The following is a 21,896-nucleotide window of genomic DNA, read 5'->3' as shown; positions in this document are numbered from 1 at the left end:
GTGTTTATTTACCATCTGTATATTTTAAGTGACATGTGTGTTAACCTTTGCCCATTTTCTTAACGTTCTTAATATATTTTAGGTAAAAGTCCTTTATTGGATATACGGTTTACAAATATTTCCTCTCTAATATTAGTTTTTAAATATGATTCACTTAATAACGATTCCTATAGAGTTTAATTTTTCATTGTTAAATATATCTGTGCATGAATTATAATAGTTATACATTCCAATATTCTTATACAACTAGATAGTTTTCAATATTTTGTTCTTCCATTTTATTTTTTCTTGTACATATATGTTAGAAATTCTGCATAATATGATTTCCATATCTTCAACTATTCTTGATTGATATTACCAAATTGCTCTTCTTAATATTAGTGCTAATTCACAGTTTCCTCAGAAGTACACAAGGGGTCCTACTTTCTGTTCAAGGTCACCAAAGTGGAGATATAAATTATGTTCATGGACAAGATTCACTATCCTAAGGATACAACTTTTCTCAGAGCTAATCTACAAATTAAATTCAAGTCCAGTCAGAATCCTAAGTCTTGTTTTTGGAAATTGATGTACAGTTCCTAAAATCCAATTGGCAAAGTTTCAAGAACAGGACAATTTCAAATCTAAAAGCTAAGGATGAGAGATTTTCTACCAGTATCAAAATGTGCTATCCAGCTAAAACAAAACATGAGGGCCACATATTGTGGGAGGTATTTTAACAGTTATCTCCCCAGAACCAATGGAGATAGGCAGCTATAGAGCCACTTCACAGTGTTTCTCATCTCCATCAATACTGTCCTTAGAGAAGAGGAAGAGACCTCTGCCGTTAGCTTTGGTTCTAGAGGACCCTGTGTGTCATTCGTCTTTCTCTGCTTTTCTAAGAGAATGTACCAAACTGAAGATCATGCTTCATGCGTCGGACCTTCCTCTGGGCACGTGGGAATAGAGAATTTCCTTCTGGAGCTGGTGGGGCCTCTTCTGAGATTCCATCCTCAAGAAAACAGAACACACCAGCAGTAAACATACCTCCACACCATGGTAATGGACATCATCTGATGAGCTGTAGCTAGAGTGCACAGAATTGCAATATGTATGTGGAATGTGCCAATTGCCACATATACCCATTGCAATTATACGTTAAAGGATCAAAGGGCTACCAGATGGAAGCTTAGACCCAGTGAACTCATAATGAGCCAAGCCTGGGACAGGATGACTTTTTTCTCTTAGCTTGCATGTGTCTCTCTTCTAATAGGATGCATGCCATGAAACTTTTGGTCCTTTAGTATACAGTTTGGACCCTTGTATCCACAAGTCCTCAGAAATGTTTGCGTATTCCTTTTTTTCCTGTGTGCAGTTATGCAAATAAATGCCCACAGGTATCCAGGAGGGAATGACTGGGGGATCATTAATATATACAGAGGGTCCCCAAAAATATTTATACATTTTAAGAAAGGAAAAAGTAAACAGTATTAAAATTACACTGATGGTAACCATTTTGAGCACCTTTTATAATTGCAGAAGTCCAACGTGACTTGTATTCATCTTTTGTTATTGGTATAAATTGAGTATTACAATTTTAATACATTTTTTTCCTTTCTTAAAATCTGTATACTTTGTATACAAAATGTGTCTTTTGGCACCCTCTCTATATACTTGGCAGATATATTGTTGCAAAATTCTTTCTTCTGAAAACCTGACCACTCCTTCAGTTATCGGGATCCAAGTCAAGGAACTGATTCAGTTCAACAAATCAGGCAATCGTGCAGTCTTGACTTCTTTTGGATTTATAGATTGAGCCTGAACCATGTTAGCTGCCCACTGAACTTGCCTGTAGAGATACTGTGTTCTGTTAACCACCTTTCAGAGTTCTGTGCAGGTCAGCTGCCCAATCAGCCTTGACATTCACTAGATTATTGTGCCTCCTTGCTTCTGATGATTGAGCACTACTACTTTCTCTGCATTATTTTGGAATTGTATCATCCCATGGCTATGGTGATTCAGTTCATTAAATGTGTATCTTACTGTTGGCCATTAGCAGCAAAGGAGAACCACCACCAAGATTTGAAGTGATCTGATATCACTATTGCCAGCAAATTTTTCATTTTTCATTTTTTTTAGGGGGGGAGGGTGGGCAGAGGGGTGGTATCTTGCAACATTTCCATAGAAATAGTTGTCTAGTGATTTTTTTGCACTTGAACAGTTTATCCACTCCTTTGCATGTCTCTGGAATTTCTATTTCATTTAACAGCGTTGCTCTCTTCCAAGTTTATAGGAGACAGCCTTGTGGTGCCTTTGCACTAACTCACAGGGTCTTCGCCACAATATTAGATCCTGTATCCTGAGAAAATGCTGCTCCATCAATACATTCTCCTCGTCACACAACTTTGTGTTCCATATACCTTGATCTAGTACACACAGAACACAATTCTAGAAGGACTATCCTGGCAACTGCTGGTGTATGTTGATTATGCTACAGTTTCTTTAGGGGTAATAATTACCCCTTACCTTCTTTAGTAGGCCAAGTACTTTCTCCGCTAGGTAATGTGATTTAATTCTGTTATTAACATGGCAGTTAGAGGGAAGGTTTGGCAAGAGCAGATTTTGGAAGGATGGGGCTGGACTGTCTTTCTCAATGATGGAGACTGTCATCTTCAAGTCCGATAGCGGGGAGAGTAAATCCTTCTGCAGGCTTGGGGGAAATGGGAACTCAGGAGTTTTAAGTGCATCAACCCAGACTTCTCCATCACATGCTGATAGTCCCATTGTTCCCCATTCGGGGCCCTGATCTTGCTATAGCAGGCCTGCTTAGAGTAAGAATTTAAGGTTCTCTGGCACTCTGCTACTCCTTATAATTAGTTTTGGTCTCGGCCCTGCGCTTCGCTAGCTCTCCATCCACTCGGGATTGGTAGATCTTTGTATCCTGCCAAAAAGTCCCTCTGGCTTTCACATATAGCTTTTAAGTAATTAGCTTTACATTATCTCTATCTCAAGTTTCAATTAACCCTAAATATAGCTATCCAATTTGAGTATCCTTATAATTAATATTTCCCCATATTTCTCAAATGCCTGCTACATTTCACTCACTATAGTGTAGGGTTCAGCAATGTTTTTTTCTGTAAATGGTCAGACAGTAAATAGTGTAGGCTTTGTGGGCAAACGGTTTCTTAGTACCTACTGCAATCCACCATTACAGGGTGAAAGCAATCATCAAATAAACACGGCTGTGTTTCAATCCAAGTGACTTTTTGTTTGTTTTTTACACAACCGGTAGTGATCTGTAGTTGTAGACCCCTGCACTAGTTCATGTACTTCTTGTGGTTCATCACACCAGTTCATGATGCATGAAAGTTTTAACAGATTCCATGCCACAGCAAGCAAGGGCTCCCAGTGCTCTACCTCTCACAATAATGGGTTTCTATTATCAGAAGGTTGGGAGGTGACCCAGATCCAACATTTCATTTAATACTAATTATTCTGGTACAAACTCAGACCCTAGGAAACAGACACTAGGGTGGAGGTTGGCATGCAGGGAATAAAGCAAGAATATGCAAAGGGAGACATTGGGCTGCGATATATTCTCAAAAGGCTCAGTCAACCCCTTGAAGATGTTCAAAGCTAGGTTTTTCAGGATTATTCTGAGTTGGAATGAAGGGGCCAGATATTTATATCTTCATACAGATAGATTAAATGAAGGTTGTCCCTGGAATTAGAGCATGTGTTTTGGCAAGGTGGCTCTCTTCACCTTAGGGAAGTTCCCAGAGAAGGCAGACGGCTGAGGGATGTCAGTTAACAATAGTCTCCAAACCAGAGGGATATGTTCTAAAAGGGGGTTGGGGTAGTAGGGTGGCTTCAACTCAAGATGTCGTCTCGGACATATGCAGAGATACTGAGTTCCAGCTCTACCTCAGTCTCCCTGATTTCACACCCAGCTCTTGCCTTCTGCAAACCTACAGAGAGGCAACAGTTACCCACAGACCACTCTATCTGATTCTACTCTTTGTTCTCTCTTTGGGAACTGGGCAGCTTGACTTCCTTTTTTAATCCTCCATTTCCCATTTCTAGACCTTCACCATCTGTACCAACAATTGTGAAAGGTATAATTTAGATGATATATTGCTATCCCATATTTCTCTAACTGAACCTAACTGACAACTGTAGTAGTTTGAGTAATTTTTCAGTTTTCATAAAAACATATACTGACTCTCTTTTCCATTTTTTCATTTTCCTACTCTCTTACACAGATGTTCTAATTGTGGTTAATCTTACATACCTGTGCTTAAGTTACAGATATTGAAAGTACAGTGTGAACTAACATCACTCTCAGATTGTTTAAGGACTACTTGGGACTTTGTGTCTCCACTTTCGGAGACAGCATTAATATATTTTCAATATTGCAAGTTGTATCATGTTAGGTGAAAACATACTTTTACTCTTATATTCAAGTTAAATATGGTTAAAAGAAGTGTATGTAGATACCACGTAGAGGTGGACTCTGGTGTACAATGTGTAACATAACTTGGTTAAACTGGGAAATCTATTTCCCATTATCACTTCACTTGTATGCCTCTGTATTAGAGGAGAAATGTGCACAACATCTGGAATGTGGAAATGAAGGGACTCTGATCTTTTAACACTCAGATGAAATGGCAATGGATGGACTGAGAGGTGCCTGGTGGATTCCATCACTCTCCTCTGCTCTGCATCTACTTTGTCATAACTGTTGGCCCTATTGACCTGGAATGTCTTCAGCCAACTACCAGAGCTTGGCTGGAGTTCCACAGAGACTGCAGTAGCGTAGAAACCATAGCTTCCCGTAGACCTCTTACTCTATGTAATCTTTCACTGTGAAGGCTGCCAGACCAGATTTCATCACATGATGGCAGCAGAGTTCTAACAGGGCAAGCCCCAGTGCAAAAGGACTTTGTGCTTACACAACTCTGCTGACATTCTATTGGCCAAAGCGGCTACAACCAAGCTTACTCAATGCGGGAAGGGGACACAAAAAGTCATGGATACTGAAGGACATGATTTAAATCTACCTCAGCAGAATTTTACAACCATTGTAAATTACATGTATTTTCAACTTCCTGGGCATTGTCATCATTAGTGACTATATGTACATGCTGATTTTGGAATAGATTAATTTCAATCCTCCTATCTCCTTAACGGTGATGTCTTCTTATCTTTTTAAGTTTGTTAGCCCCTAGCACCGTACACTGAATTTCACAGTCTTTGTTTTTGTTTTTTAAAGACGAGCACATAAAAAATGAATATGCCATAAAAGTTATAATAAACTCAGCATGTACATTTTTTAATCATTCTGTGAAATTGATATATCTATAAGCTACTTTGCTATTTAAGTATTTAATATATGGATAATAAAGTTAAAATTACTTCTGATGCACAAACAGAAATCTGTTTTTTTTCGTTTTTGTTTTTTATTTTTGTTTTCGTTTCTCATCCCACTTGAGAAAATCTACTCAGAGCTAGATTGATTCTCACATTTTGACAAGAGGGTTTGAGATCATTTCTACGATAGAACTTTGCAATGTGTAGCTGAAAATACAGGTTAGATAACAAGGATTTTTTTTTTTTTAATGTACCCCTAAATGCCTCATATTGAACAACTAAAACTTAAGTTAAATCTAAGGGGGATATTTTGGGGGTATTATTTTGCCATTACTATCTATCTACAGTGCTCACCATGAAATTTTAGATTCTACTAAAACATTTTGACTCTACTTTTGAGTCTATTCAGACTCAAAAGACAAAGATTATACTCAACATCAGTCTAATCAAAGGGATTTTGGACAGGAAACACCCCTTGCCAGCAGTACAACTTTGGACATTCTTCTCTTGCCAGAGTTCTTGTGGTAGGCCAACACAGCGTCCTGTATGTGTCAATATCTTTGCAACATCTCTACTGACATAGCTTCAGGGTCTTCACAAGAGACATGGCCAGTTAAAATAGTCACTGTAGTCAGGGATGAATAAAATAGTTTGTACCTATTCCATTAGTGTAGTTTTCCGAGACCAGGTGCAGTGCACAGACCAGGAAGTAATTTTTAGCCATAAGTGATGTAGCCTAGCAATTTGGTTTTTATTATCACCTATATTAGGTTTCCAGGGGAACAGGAACAAAGTTCATTTCCTTTAGCATGGAACAGAGTATTGTTAGTCCTTTGTCTGCATTGTCAAATGTTCCTACAATATTTTGTATAAAATTATTTACAATAAATGAGTGGGCTTTTAATTCTATGTATGTTTTCTTAAATGCAACTTGTTTTCCTAAACATAACAGATGGTCCATGTAGTTTAGGGGACAGTAGATAGTAACTTGTTTTCTATTCTCTAGTGGTGAAGATGATAGTGAAAAGATATGCCTGTAGAAAAAAAGATCATGTGCGGATTGTCAACAATGAGCCAAGCCTGTGCTCCTTATTTAATGTGTATTTCATTATCCATTGATCATATTAATGCCGGGAGAGGAATTATAAGCACTGCTTATAGATAGATGAGGAAACCAAGACTAAGATCATTTCCAGCTGATCTCTAGATCGTTATTAGTAAGCACAGTTTAGAAACACTCACAAAACTATTTTTCATTGATTTTGAACTATCATTTAAACACAGAATATATAAACGAAACTGTGAAGCCAACAGTGTGTGGGTTTGTCTTTGATCTCATTAAGACAAAATCTTTGCTGGATGCTGACTATTTGAAAGTTGTTCAGGGCAACAGGAGACAGGGATTTCTCAAAGAGGCATATTATGCAAAATAAGATTTCACTAAAAGGGTAACTCTTTTGCATAATTTTTGAAATTTTTGGTTAACGATATGCCAGAGATCATGAAGATTCAATCACAGGCAATAATGGAATGACACTACTACATCCGTTTGAAACCAAAAAAAGTAGAAAATTAGGTATAGTGAGCAATCCTGTTTTGGTGGAATGCCTTCATAGCTTTGTTTTTTTTTTTGTTTTTTTTTTTTAAATTCTGTATCTATAATGTACTATGACTAACTCTAAGATTTTAAAAGTTTAAACCCAGAACTCTTGTCTTATTTTCTTCTAAACAATGAAATTTCTCTATTTCTGCCTCTCTCATTCTCTAATTTGTGTTCATTTGTGTTTATTTACTTTTGTTTTTTTTAAAATCAAACGGAGTAGTAAAAAAATAATGTGTTTGATTATATACTCAGATTAAGCCCTTCATGTATAATCACATAGAGTTGTTGATAAGTCATCTTTGAATTATATACTTATCTACCACGTCACATGTTTTTGTATCTTGTGTGTTTGTGTGTAGTTTATTTTAGCAAAAATGTTAAAAATAAATTACAAGTAATATGTCAATTTAAGTCATTTTTCTTAACTAAATTAATTCTCATTAGCACTTGATATAGCATGTATTTATTTTTAAATGTTATAACAATAGACATCTTAAGTCAAAGCCTAGAATTATTCAGTTTATAGAATACCATGTTTGATATAATTTCTAATAAATCAAATTGTATACATATATATGTATCATTTCCCTTCAATGATCTACTTTAATATTAACTACCTGGAAAATTAAAAAAAAAAATCCTAGTGAATTAACTATTTAATTTAGTCAATATTTCTACTACCCATTAAAAAATAAATCTTTTTTAGGAATTATTGGATTTATAATGATATATCATGTAATTTTAATCCCCCTTTCTTGAAAAAAACTATTTTGTTATAATTGCACTGATAGATTATAAATCAAATAAAATATTTCAGTGGTGTACATAATGACACATTTAAAAATTAATTTTTCATATATTTTATTTTCTTCAAAGATTAGTTTTCTGCCTTATCAAGTTTTTATCAATAGTTTTATTTCAAATTAATAAGGAGATTGCAAATATTAAAGGGGATGGTGTGATAAAAAAGATTCAACATTACATGATATCAGTAGTAGTTTTGTATGTTCTCTGCTATTTTCCATATTTCTATGTATTTAGAAAAACTAATAATGTTATTGATAATGTCAGTACAACTAAAACATTGGAAATTTTTATGTTGTATTTTCAGAGATACACTTAAGCTAACCGATGGGACAATTAGGAATTATTAGTAAATTGAAAATGAAACTGAGTTTGCTTCCCCACTGCTCTGCTCACTATCCAGCAAAAAAACAAAACCAAAACAAAATCTTGCCATCAAAGAAAATAGTTTACCTTATAGTTTTTAATCTCCACTTCTTATCTTTTATTTTCAGTTTATATCTTCTTGATTTATGGGGGAAAAATAATGACCTATAGGCAGGAATTCTTAGCAGCTAATGCTCAGATGAATAAAATGCCACAGGCCAACTAAACTGTCATAAATAAAGCAAAGCTAGAGAATGAAATGAACTACTTTTCACCAGTGATTGGACAGTTATTGATTCAAAGTTGTATAATAGATAAAGAAAAAAAGGAACCAACATACTTCAAGGTCAAGGAACTCTTAAATTACTGCTATTTAATTTTTAAAAAATACATCTATTGATTAATTTATCTATGCACATTTATATCAATGTTTAGTTGTCATATAGAGATAGAAAAATCATTAAAGCAGATAAGAGAATTATGCAATAAAGGAATAGGTTATTTTTGTTTCAAATTTTTAAGAAGAGTATAAATTTAAAATTTCTACATGGTATTTTTATAAAAATTGTGTCACTTTGAGATACATGTTCTAAAATGCTTTAACTTCTCATCTTCTATCAATTAATTTCATACAGTATAACAAAAATATTGTAATTCCAGCTTTTAAAAATTATTCATATAACTAGGTAATAATTATTCCTTAATCTAAATCTACACAAAAACTAAAATTCATTTCTTTCATGTGAGGTACAGCAAGTTTTCTTTTCATTTAAAATGATAATATTTATCCTGCAATAATGAACAACAATACCCTTTTCGTCCTAGCATCAACAGGAGTTGTAGCTATCAATTTCAACTTTACACTTGTAATTGCTGGGCTTATATCCTCGGGCTTTCCCTGACTTTTCTTTCTCCTTTGCCCCATACATGAAAAATGTTGTCAGGGACTGCCATTCTGTTACTCTATAACATATCTTTATTGTACTTTCTACTTTGTTTTTCTAGAAATTGTATTCAGTTTTCTAAAACTGGCCTTTCTGGCTTACATAGCACATATGCATATATTTACTTCTTTATTGTCATCAACTATAAGAGGTAGGAAGAATATTTTCTGGATTTATCAATACTGTATTCTAAGTGCTTAAAACCATACTTTGCATATAATGGAGACCCACTAAACATTTGTTGTAATAATGAATTTCTAATGTATTCTCTCCACGGACTCAAAAAATATTTTTGTATTACATGCTGAAGAATGAAACAATGACTAAAACAGAACCATGTTGTAGCAGTTTTTCTTTACTTGTTGGTTTAATGCACCAAGTTCTTAGTTTCTTTAGTTCTCCCTATTTTGTTATTCCAGGATACTTATCGTGAAGCAAATGTGGCTTAACAATTTTGCAATGTAGTCAATGACATCTCTGATGGTTAATTTTATGCCAACTTAACTGGGCCACAGGGTACCCAAATATTTGGGCAAACATTATCATGGATGTTTCTCTGAAGGTGTTTTTGGATGAGATTAACATTTTAATTGGTAAAGCAGATTACCCTCCATAATGTAGATGGGTCTCATCCAGTCAGTTGAAGGCCTGAGTAGAACAAAAGTACCAGTCCTTCTCTGAGTAAGAGAATGAATTCCCCAGCAGACTGCCTTCGGGCTTCATCAAGACCATTGGCTCTCCTGGGTCTTGAGCCTACTGGCTCACAATGTAGATGTGGACTTTCCAGCCTCCATAATTGGGTGACCTAATATATATACATACATACATACATACATACATACATATATATATATATGTATGTATGTATGTATATATGTGTGTGTATATGTGTGTATATATGCATATATATGTATATATACGTATATATACATATATACGTATATATACATATATACGTATATATACATATATATCATGTATATACATATCCACACGTTACTTTAGTTCTGTTTCACTCAAGAACTAATATGCTATCTCTCCTATTGTAAAGTATATTTCTTTTTTGAATATTTTCTTGAACAAACAAACCAACCTATACTTGTTATTATTTATTGAGTGACCTCTAGATGCCACAATCAATGACATTGCCACAAAAACATTATTCATTATGGTTGACTGCTATACGACAAGAAAGTTCCTCCCCCTTTAAAATAAAGAGCATGTGGATACTGAACTAAATCTACCAAAAACAAAATGTTGGTAAACAAAATAAGCAGGAATTGAGCCAAGATCTGTCTCACCCCAAATTGTTGTTTTTCTTAGTGACATCATTAAACGGCTCATCATTCTAACATCTCTTAAAAAAAAAAGTCAACTGTTACATTTATTTATGATTTTAAAGAGATTTTAATTCCATAATTAATTTTCTTTGCTAGTCTAGTCAATTAATTTATTGACTAGAATCCTATGACATAATATAAACTTGTTCAGTCATGCCGCTCTACTTACTCCTTTAATATTGGGGAAACTTGCCTCAATGGTGTTGGAACACTAAAAATATGGTTAATTGACTTTATAGTATGATAAATAAAAACAAATTAAGGTATGGCAAAGTGAACTCCCAGAGATTCTGCTCTTAATAAAGAAATGGTGTGTAAAATGTAATTTTTAAAACAGAAGATACTCCTAAAAGTGATTATTCTTTGTTTTTACAGTTCATTGTCTTCTTTTTATGATTCAGAAGAGAGAGAATAAAACAACCAATTTATAGAAGCATTGCTTATTTGCATATCTCATTTTAAGCTTTGCTAATTGTCATTGAAAATGCCCAGATTGTTTACTAGGTGTTTCTTTTTTGAAGAATTTTATTTGCTTAACATTCGTAATAATAAAACCATCATTAGAACAATACCCAAAATATATCAGAAGATCAACATTTATTTTCCATAATGAATTTTCCCAGTTTTAAAAATGCATCTGTTATTGTAAAAATATTATATGTAGTTTTGTGCATTATTTTCAAAGTATTGTAAATAGTAATTAAATGCTTTCTGAGTAATCTTAATATAATAATTGCTTTCAAAAGGAAATGATTTCTCATCAATTCCCCGTGACCCTTTATTATTGTTGTTTTTACATTAAATAGCATGATGGGCAAATTAGAAATGGACATGAATTACGACTATTGAGTTATAAAGTATATAGTAACCTGGTTAATTTAAATATTTAGGTTAACATAACTTATTTTTATAAAAACAATGACCTATCAATTCCTAATCTACTAAAAATGTATTTAAGAGACTCGGCCCATCACTGTGAACATATGTTAACAGTGCAAAAATGTTGACTGGTACCTTATTCTGAAAGTTGTTATTTTGAAATGCACCTGAATAGTGCCTTATTTTCTTAAGAATGATAACAAAACAAAACAAAATAAAACTACCTATTTGTTACTGATAAATCTTATTGTTTCATTATCAAGTTATATTAAGAAGAGGACTTCCTTTCTCCTTCCCAAAAGGGGATGATGTGTTGAAATGAATAGTCCTGTCCCTCTTTCATCTATCACTCCTCTCCAAGAAGTGAGTTTTTGCCATATTGGTGAGAACCCGAAGTTTATTGATCAATGCCAGGTACAGGCAGGATACTAAAAGTCACAGTTGGGGCTAATCACTATGCCTATATCCCTATATTCTTCAGTCTCCAGAGGAAGCTCCAACAGTATCCTCATCTGGAATCTTATCTCCATTTAGCGCTGAATAAACCCTTATTTGTCCCAACCCCCTCGTCCTCCATGATCCCCCCCTGCTACTCCTCCAAAACTTATACTGTCCTATGGATACATTTATTTGTATCATTAAGCAAAATTTCTATAGTTTATAGCTTTGATCTTTTCCTTCAGCTTCTGCTATGTGAAGCCTGACCATCTCTTGAAGACAATGCTTCCATAGTATAGAATTTACTGATGGCTACAACATATGTACTACTGGGACTTACAAAGGGGGTTAGGTGTTTGTTTTTTCATGCCACTACCAGACCATTACTCTTCTCCCTTCTTGTAAATGACAATTGCTTTGAAGCAAAGCTCTTAGTATATCCGATCAGCTACTTTTCCTTGTCACAATTATTGATAAACCTGGTCACTTTTCCTCATTCATAATTTTATCATTTTACTCACTGCTAGTCTCTCTCTCTCTCTCTCTCTCTCTCTCTCTCTCTCTCTCTCTCTCTCAATTAATTCTAGCTTCCCTCTTCCATCTAATGATCTCTATGCTGTCTGCTTGTTTTCTTGCTCCTCTGCTATCAACCCCCTTGGTCAGACCCTACCCTTGTCACTAGCAGTAACTGCAACTTCTCCAAAATTTCATTTTTTTAAGCCTCCACCTCTTTGATTAGCACTTCTAATCTTGAAGCTTTTCCCCTCTAGTATTTTAAAGCCAGCTATTTTTTGATCCCAATGGTATGTCCAACATACTAACTATATCCCTTGCCATTGTCCATCATTGCTCTCTTATCTTCAATTCCTGAGTACTTGGCTTACACTCATGGGCTAATTTTTCCCTTGCGTAGGCTCTCAAGTCATTTGTTTCTCTACCCCTGTAAAGTACTGACCTAGAAAACCTGGTACGTCCCTGTACTACAACAGAGCAACTGAATGTAAATTAAGAAAAACACACAACCACACTTTAAATTTATGACCAGAAACTGGAAAGTGTGTCTTAAAAATGCAAGTACATTTTTCTAGTCAATTCACTCTTCCAAGGTATTTTATTTTATTTTTTTGATGCTTTTTTGAATGGTATAGCAGTCTTTATTTCTTTTTGAGACATTTCATTATTAGTACACAGAAATACAATTGATTTCTATAAGTTGATTTTATATCCTTGAACTTTACTTAATTCATTAATTAGTTCCAAGAGTTTTTTGGTTGAGTCTTTGGGATTTTCTCTATAGGAAATCATATTATCTGCAAATAATGACAATTTTACTTCTTCCTTTTTGATTCGGACATTTGGATGGCTTTATTTTTTCCTTCGTCTTGCCTAATTTCTCTAGCTAAGACTTCTAGTACTATGTTTAATAAGAGTGGTAAGAGTGGACATCCTTGTCTTCTTCCTGATGTTAGAAGAATGAATACCAGAAATAATTATAACAACAGAAGTGAAAAATATACACAATGAAACTTACAAGGCACTGTTCAAAGAAATTGAAAAGGACACAAATAGAAAGACATCCCATGTTCCTGGATCAAAATTATTAATCTTGTTAAAATGTCCATATTATCCAAAAGCCATCTATAGATCCAACACAATTTTAACACAAAATCCAAATGACATTCTTTATAGAAATAGAAACAATCCTAAAATTTGTGTGGAACCACCGGAAAACCTAAAAAGCCAAATCAATCCTGAGAAAGATGAACAAAGCTGGATGCATCATACTTACTGATTTCAAACTATACTACAAAGCTGTAGTAACTAAAATAGCATGTTACTAGCATACATATAAATCATTTAACAAAATAGAGAGCCCAGAATTAAACTCCCAAGTAGATAGTCGACTAATATTTGGAAAAAAGGATAGTCTCTTCAACAAATGGTGTTGGGAAAACTGAATTAATACTTGCATAAAAGTGAAATTGAACCTCTATCTTACACCATTCACAAAAAGTTAACTCAAAATGGAGTAAGGACTTAAACATAAGATTTGATACCTTCGAAAACTCTTAAAAGAAGACATAGAGAAGGATCTCCTCAACATTGGTCTTGGCAATGATTTTTTTTAATACGGCATCGAGTGCACAGCAACAAAAGCAAAAGCTTTTGTTTTTATTGGACTATATTAAACTTATAATCTTCTTCTGTACAGCAAATGAAACAATCAAAAGGAAAAGGCAACCTATAGAATAGGAGAAAATTTTGGCAAAGCATATATCAAATAAGGGATTAATATTCAAAACATGTAAAAAACTCACACTCTATAAGAAAAAACAAACACAATCTGATTTTAAAATGAGCATACTAATTAAATAGACATGTTTTCAGAGAAGACATCCAAATGGCCACTAGGTACGTGAAAAGATGCTCTATGTCACTATCATCAGGGAAATGGAAGTCAAAACCAAAATAGGATATCACCTCACACCTGTTGAAATGGCTCTCATCAAGTAAGGGAGGGAGGATGGTGGTAGATGCGGGTAAAAGGGATCAAATATATGGTGATAGAAGGAGAACTGACTCTGAGTGGGGAACACACAATGAGATTTATAGATGATATAATACCGAATTGTTCACCTGAAATCTATGTAACTTTACTAACAATTGTCACCCCCAATAAACTTTAATTTAAAAAAAAAAGAAAAAGAAAAGAAAATGAGATAACAAGTGTTTGTTGAGGATGTTGAGAAAAGGAACACTTGTACATTTTTGGTGGGAATGTAAATTGATTCAACCACTGTGGAGAATAATATGGAGATTTTTCAAAAAATTAAAAATAGATCTACTATATGCTTCAACAATTCCATTTCTGTGTATAAACCCAAAGGAAATGAAAATGGGATATCAAAGAGATATATGCACTTCCATGTTTATTGAAGTATTATCTACAATAGTCAAAATATGGAAACAACCCAAGTGCCCATCAATTGATGAATAAACATGATATGATCCTGTCATTTGTGACAGCATGGATTGAACCTGAAGACATTACGTTAAGTGAGATAAGTGAGACAGAGAAAGACAAATACAGTATAATATTATTTATATGTGGAATCTAAAAAAAGCCAAGCTTGTAAATACAGAGCAAACTGGTGGTTATCAGGGGCTGGGAAATGGGGAAGACAGGACAGATATTGTTTAAGGGTACAAACTTGCAATGAGTCATAAATAAGTCCTAGAGATCTAATGCACAGTATAGTGGACATAGACAACAATATTGTAGTATAAACATCAGACTTGCTAAGACACTAGATCTTAACTATTCCAACCACAAAAAAGATATTTATGTGATGTGATAGAAGTATAATTATCATTTTAATGGCAATCATATTACATTTTATAAATGCATCAAATCAGTATGTTGTTACATCTTACATTTATACAGTATTGTATGTCGAATATATTTTAATTTAAAAATAAAATAACAAAATTCACTCTTCTACTCCCAATGAATATTTTATACTTTCTCTTCTTTCTACAAATGCTACTTATTTCTCTCACTCATGCTTCGTATTTCACCAAGAATACAGAAGCCTTTAAAAGACAATTTTTACATGCTCCTATCAATCAATCTACCAGCCCATCTTCAGCAATCAAAACCTGTAAGATCTATCTTCCTTCCTGTTACAATGGGAAAAACTATTCATGTTCCTTCCAAAGATCAACCTCTCCATTCTCTAGTTGCATAATAGATCCTGTATCAATTTGCTTTTGTCATGTAATAAATTCCTCTAATATTTAGTGGCTAAAAACATTTTTATGATTTTCATTCATGAATCTATAATTATGCTGTGGTTTGGCTGATCTAGGGTGGGCTTAAAGCAAACCCATTGGGACTTGGTTCATTGCTGAGCTTTGTGTTCAAATGTGTACCTCTAGGGCTGAATTTGAGACCCAAGCTGAGTTTGTAACAGCACCCCATGGGGATTTCTTCTCTTGGTGATGGTAGAGGTTCAGAATAGCAAGCAAAAACTCAGGTCTTTTGAGCTAGTTACTCGAATTTGGGCATATAGTGAGCTTAATTACATTTCTCTTTAATTCTTATAGCTTTCAGTAATTTCTACATTCGTTCTTTCTTCCTTCTGTGTCATCAGTTTTTCTCTAACTGGATCATTTCTGTCAGTAAACATGCTGAAATATTTCTCCATTTATAGGACAAAAAACAAACAAACAAACAAACAAACAAACAAAAACTTTCCTTAGCTCCAATCCAACCACCACTCCATTTCTATGTTCCCTATAGAGCGAAATTCCTGGAAAGCTATATTCTTTCTCTGCTTTGCCATCTCCCATCATGACTAGAACCCATGTGCTTCAGAATCCTATTCCTACCACTCCACTGAAACTATAATTGCCAATTCCAATGACATACTTTCCGTTTTCTGCTTCACCATAAGCACTTGACATAGTAGGTCACTCCTTCCTACTTAAAATATTTTTCTTTACTTAGCTTTTTTTGTCTACTTTAGTGTAGTGACTCAGTGTCCTTAGAGGAGCCTGTTAAACTCTATAAACTCCAAATTTTGTTGTAAGGCTCAATCCTTGGCCCTTTTATCCATACCGTTACACTCACTCTTTGTAATTTCACCTAGTCTACAGTTTGAAAAAAAGTTATTTCCTAATGACTTTGTTAATATCTTCAGACTCATTTTTAGAAATTCTACAGCCAACTGCCTATAGGAAAATCTTTCCCTGGGATGCATAACAGGCTTCTCTAAAGTAACATTAAAAAAAATCAAACTAATGATTTCCTTCCTTCAACCCTCTTGTATGCTGTTTTTCCATTTCAGTAAATGACATTCCATTCTTCTAGTTCCTCGGGACACAAGCTTGCATTAATCCTGAACTTTCTCTCTCTCTGTCTCCCTCTCTCTCCTCCCCTTAAACCTTATTTACAGTTTATCAGGAAATCACAATGTTGTTGCCTTTTCAATATATTCCAAATTCAATGATTTATCCTCTTCAACACTACCACAGTGTTATAAGTCAAACGTGCTTCACCTGCAGCACAAAAACAGTTTCCTGAGTATTTTTCTGCTTCTATTTTACCCACCTACACAGTCTACAGTCGATTTTACATATCCCAGTTAGGGAGTGATTCTTACACAATATAAATCAAAGCTCCTCAGTTGCTTCCCCTAACATAAAACAAAATAAAATCCTTAGTATGGCATACCTCCTTTCTACTCTCATTGCACTCTAGCAGCACTGGTCTCATTGTTATATGTAGAACATTTCACATATGACATCTCTTTAAGGAATTTGCTTTTACTGTGTCCTTTTCCTAAAACATTCTAGATCCAGATTCTACACGGATCACTTACTTCTTCACTTTATTGAGAAGTTTTGCTCAAATTTCATTTCTGCATAATCTAATCTAAATTCACATCCGTTTTACCTCATACATCTTTATACTTTTATCCTTATTGTTTTATTGTAATAGTTATTACACTCTGGCATTACATATCATTTATCTATGTGTGTATGTGTATGTACATATATATTAGGTTGGTACAAAAGTAATTGTGTTTAAAAATTGCAAAAATGACAATTACTTTTGCACCAACCTAATACATTTATATATGTGAACATTTACCTACACATATACATACATAGCTATATATACATAAGCTTCTCTCTTAAAAAGATATACCAGGTCTGACAATTACATTAGTGAACTTGTTGCAATGATGTTGCTAATCTTTTTTTGATATCAGAAGGATTATTCATCATGAATTTGTACCAACTGGACACACAGTTGACCAAGTTTATTATTTGGAAGTGCTGAAAGGAATGCGTGATGTGTGAAAAAGTTAGATGACCTGAACTTTTCACCAACAATTCACGACCCTTGCCCCATGATAATGCAGCAGCTCACGTGGCACAGTTTGCAAGAGAGTTTTTAGCCCGTAAACAAATAACTGTAATGGAACACCATCCTCCCAATTACTTCTTTCTTCAACTGAAGATAAAGGAAATATTGAAAGGAAGACATTTGGGTGACATTCAGGACATCAAGGGTAATACGACAATAGCTCTGATAGCCATTCCAAAAAAAGAGTTCTAAAATTGCTTTGAAGGGTGGACTAGGCACTGGCATTGGTGCATAGCTTCCCAAGGGGAGTACTTTGAAGGTGACCGTAGTGATATTCAGCAATGAGGTATGTAGCATTTTTTCTAGGATGAGTTTGTGAACTTAAGTGTCTGACTTCATATATTTCTATGTAGATACATATATCTCTCTCTATATATATATGCATATAGATATCTCTTCATAAGAAAGATGCATATACATACATATGTATGCGTATATGTGTATATATAGTATCATTGTGTGTATATATATATATATATATATGTATCTATATTAGTATATCTATTTGCATATACACATATATATTTCTATCAGAATATGTCTTTGAAGGTGGAAATTTTGTCTGTTTTATTCACTGCTGAATATCCAGAATCCAGACCAGCATTTCTGGAACAAGATGGAGTTTCAATTAATATTTGTTTAATGCTCTAATGAATTATTAAATAAATGCCATGCCATCCTGTAGTCTCACCTGTCAGCCCCAGGAGAACTTTCTTTCGGCTCTTCCACCTGCTGTCTCTATTAACTAAGACCCCATAATCATGATATTCGAATATGCATGTTGTATATGTGTGGATGGAGAGAAGGGGAAGGTAAAATTCAGCCATTTTCTCTCTCTTTTCCTGCTTCCTTATAAAAAGGTTTTAAGAACAAATCTTGGTGAATTTGATGTGAAGTGTTATGTGAAGTATGTGTGGTGCTGAGTCGGAGGACCTATTTCACAGTAAAATCAATGTCTCCAACACACTTTTCCAGAAGCCCTGTTTTGAGGATACTATGGGAGAAGGTTATTAGCCATCTGCCAGTTACTAATGTTGCAGGGGTTTTGATCCAATTTATCTACCTATAACTAATCTAGTCCTTCTCTTGATTAGAAACCAGAGAGAAAATAATTCATACGCTACATTTAATTTCAGCATTTAAATTTTCTTGAGGTTTAGGTATATTTGTGTATATTTACTGAAAACTATATACTATGTCATGGTCTCTCGTTTCCGTATTCACAAGGGATTTATATCCTAAGCTTGAATATGTATGTGTAAGGAAATGCTTAACAAGGTCAGATATGAATGAAAGTCTATGAGAACTTTTTTGCCCTGCTGATGGAAGTAGATACTGAACCATTCTGTAAAGTGATTGAGCTATTCTTAGTGAACAGAATATACGAATAAGCTATAACCAGCAATTATGTTCTTAGATATATATTCCCCCCAAAAGTTACAAACAGGTTTACAGTGAATGAATACAAGGATATTCAGTGAAGCATATTTTTTGTGGTGGTGAAAAATTTAGGCAACCTGGGTATCTTTGCTGAGAGAACGGATCATGATATGAACCATATGAACAATTCTCCATTTGGAAAAAATGCATTATATTTGCACATAAAATAAGAATAGGTCTTAACAATATATGAATTGTTGGAAAAGTAAAATAAAATTTGAAATATATGAAACACTGTGAGTGATGTAAAATACAAATACATTCATAAAAACATTTATTTTTTACATGAAAACATAGAAAATGACAGATATTAAAGAGTTTTGAGTGGCTGCCTGTGGAGGAGAACATGGAATAAAAGTGTGGTATGTAAACAAAATAACAAATAAAAGGAATAGCATTTTAAAAGGCAATATGACAATATGATGTGATCTGAGGGATATTATTAAGTCAACCATCAGCACTTCACATTAAAGCTAAGTATACGCTTATCTCTATTATATACTGAATTGTTACATTTATTTCAAGAGGGGCCTTAAAATTTAAACTCTATGAACCTTGGCTTTGAAACTGCCTCAGCCACTTTTTATTTTACTGTAGTAAGAACATGTAGCATGAGATCTATTCTCTCAATAAATTTTTAACTGCACACTACAATATTAACTACAGGTATAATGTTGGATAGCAGATCTCTAGAACATATTACTCTTATACAACTGAAACTTTATATCCCTTGGACAGCAACTCTGCATTTCTCTATTCCTGAAACCCCTGGCAACCACCACTATACTCCCTATTTCTATTTGTTTCATTATGTTAGATAATAAATACTATCTTGTAATATTTGCCTTTTGTCCCTGGCTTACTTCACCTACCATAATGTCCCCGTGGTTCATTTACATTGCTGCATATGGTAGGATTTCCTTCTTTTTAAAGACTTAACATTCCACTTTATGTGCATAAAATAATTTATTTATCCATTCATCTGTCAATGGCCATTTAAGTTGTTTCCATATTTTGGCTATTGTGAATAATGCTGTATTGAACATGGGAGAGTAGATATCTCCTCAAGATTCTAATTTCAACACCTTTGGATACACACACACATTCACACACACACACACACATAGAAGTGGTACTGCTGGATAATATGATAAATATATTTTTAATTTTTGAGGAAACTCCATACTATTTTTCATAATGGCTGCACCATTTAACATTCCCACTAACACTGTATAAGGGTTCTAATTTTTTCACATCTTTGCAAGACTTTTTTTAATTTAATAACAGCCATCCTAATATCAATATGGTACGAGGTGATATTAACCCCAAACCTTTTTAAACTCTTTGAGAAAACTGAAAGAGAGTTAGCACTTCCAAAAATCATTTTATTAGGCCACCATTACCTTGTTACAATAGTCAGAAAAAGACACTACAAAAAAGAAAACTACAGGACAATATCCTTGAGAGTGTAAATGTAGAAATCTTTTAATAGCAAACCAAATTCAGCTACATGTTAAGGAGATCATTCAACATGACCGAGTATGATTTATCTTTTGGATGCAAGGATGGTTAAAAATATGCAAATCAATAACCCATTAACAAAAGGAAGTTTAGATAAAGATCATATGATCATCTCAATAGATGCAGAAAGATGATTTGATGAAATTCAACACCCTTTTATAAAATTTCTCAAAAACTGGGCATAGAAAAAAAACATACCTCAACATAATACAGGCCATAAATGACAAATACACAGCTAACATCATGCTTAAAGGTAAAAAACGGAAGGCTTTTCCTCTAAGATCAGGTACAAAAAAAGGATGTTCACTCTCATCACATCTATTCAACATAATGCTAGAAGTTCTAGCCAAAATGATTAGGCAAGAAAAATAAATAAAATGCATCTAAATCAGGTGAAAATTATCTCTGTTCACAGAGGACATGATCTTATATACAGAAAAATCTAAATACACCACAATAAAACTAGAACTAATAAATGTTACTTTATTAGTTAGAACTAGAAAATGAATGCAGTAAAACTGCAGAATAGAAATTCAACATACAAAAATCTATTGCATTTGTGTATGCTAACAATGAATATCTACAAGGAAAATTAAGAAAAGAATCCTATTTACAATGGCATTACAAATAATAAAATACTTAGAAATAAATTTAACCAAAGAGGTCAAAGACTTGTATAGTAAAAAACACAATACTTTCATGAAAGAAATGAAAGAAGATACAAATAAATAGGAATATATGGTATGTTTATGGATTGGAAGACTTTACATTGTTAAAATGTCCATTATACCCAAAGCAACCTACATAAGCAATTCATTTGCTATCGAAGTTCCTATAGCATTTTTTAATAGAAAATAAAAATCCTAAAATTTATTTGGAACCAGAAAAGACCCCAAACAACCAAAATAATCTTAAGAAATAACAATATAACTTGAGATATCAGACTTCCTGATTTGAAAACATACCGTGCTTCCCCGAAAATAAAACTGGGTCTTATATTACGTTTTCCTCCAAAAGATGCATTAGAGATGATAGTCTGGGGATATCATCCTGAAAAATCATGCTAAGGCTTATTTTCCAGTTAGATCTTATTTTCAGGGAAACATTGTATTACAAAACTACATTAATCAAAACAGTATGGTACTCGCTTAAAAGCAGACACACAGATCAATAGAACAGAATAGAAAGCCCAGAAATAAAACCATGCATATAAGGCCAGCTGATTTTTAACAAGGGTGTCAAGACTACATATTAGGGAAAAGATAGTCTTCAACAAA

Source organism: Rhinolophus ferrumequinum, chromosome 14 (assembly GCF_004115265.2).
Source record: "Rhinolophus ferrumequinum isolate MPI-CBG mRhiFer1 chromosome 14, mRhiFer1_v1.p, whole genome shotgun sequence".
Lineage (NCBI taxonomy): Eukaryota > Metazoa > Chordata > Mammalia > Chiroptera > Rhinolophidae > Rhinolophus > Rhinolophus ferrumequinum.
This window is presented reverse-complemented; position numbering follows the sequence as displayed.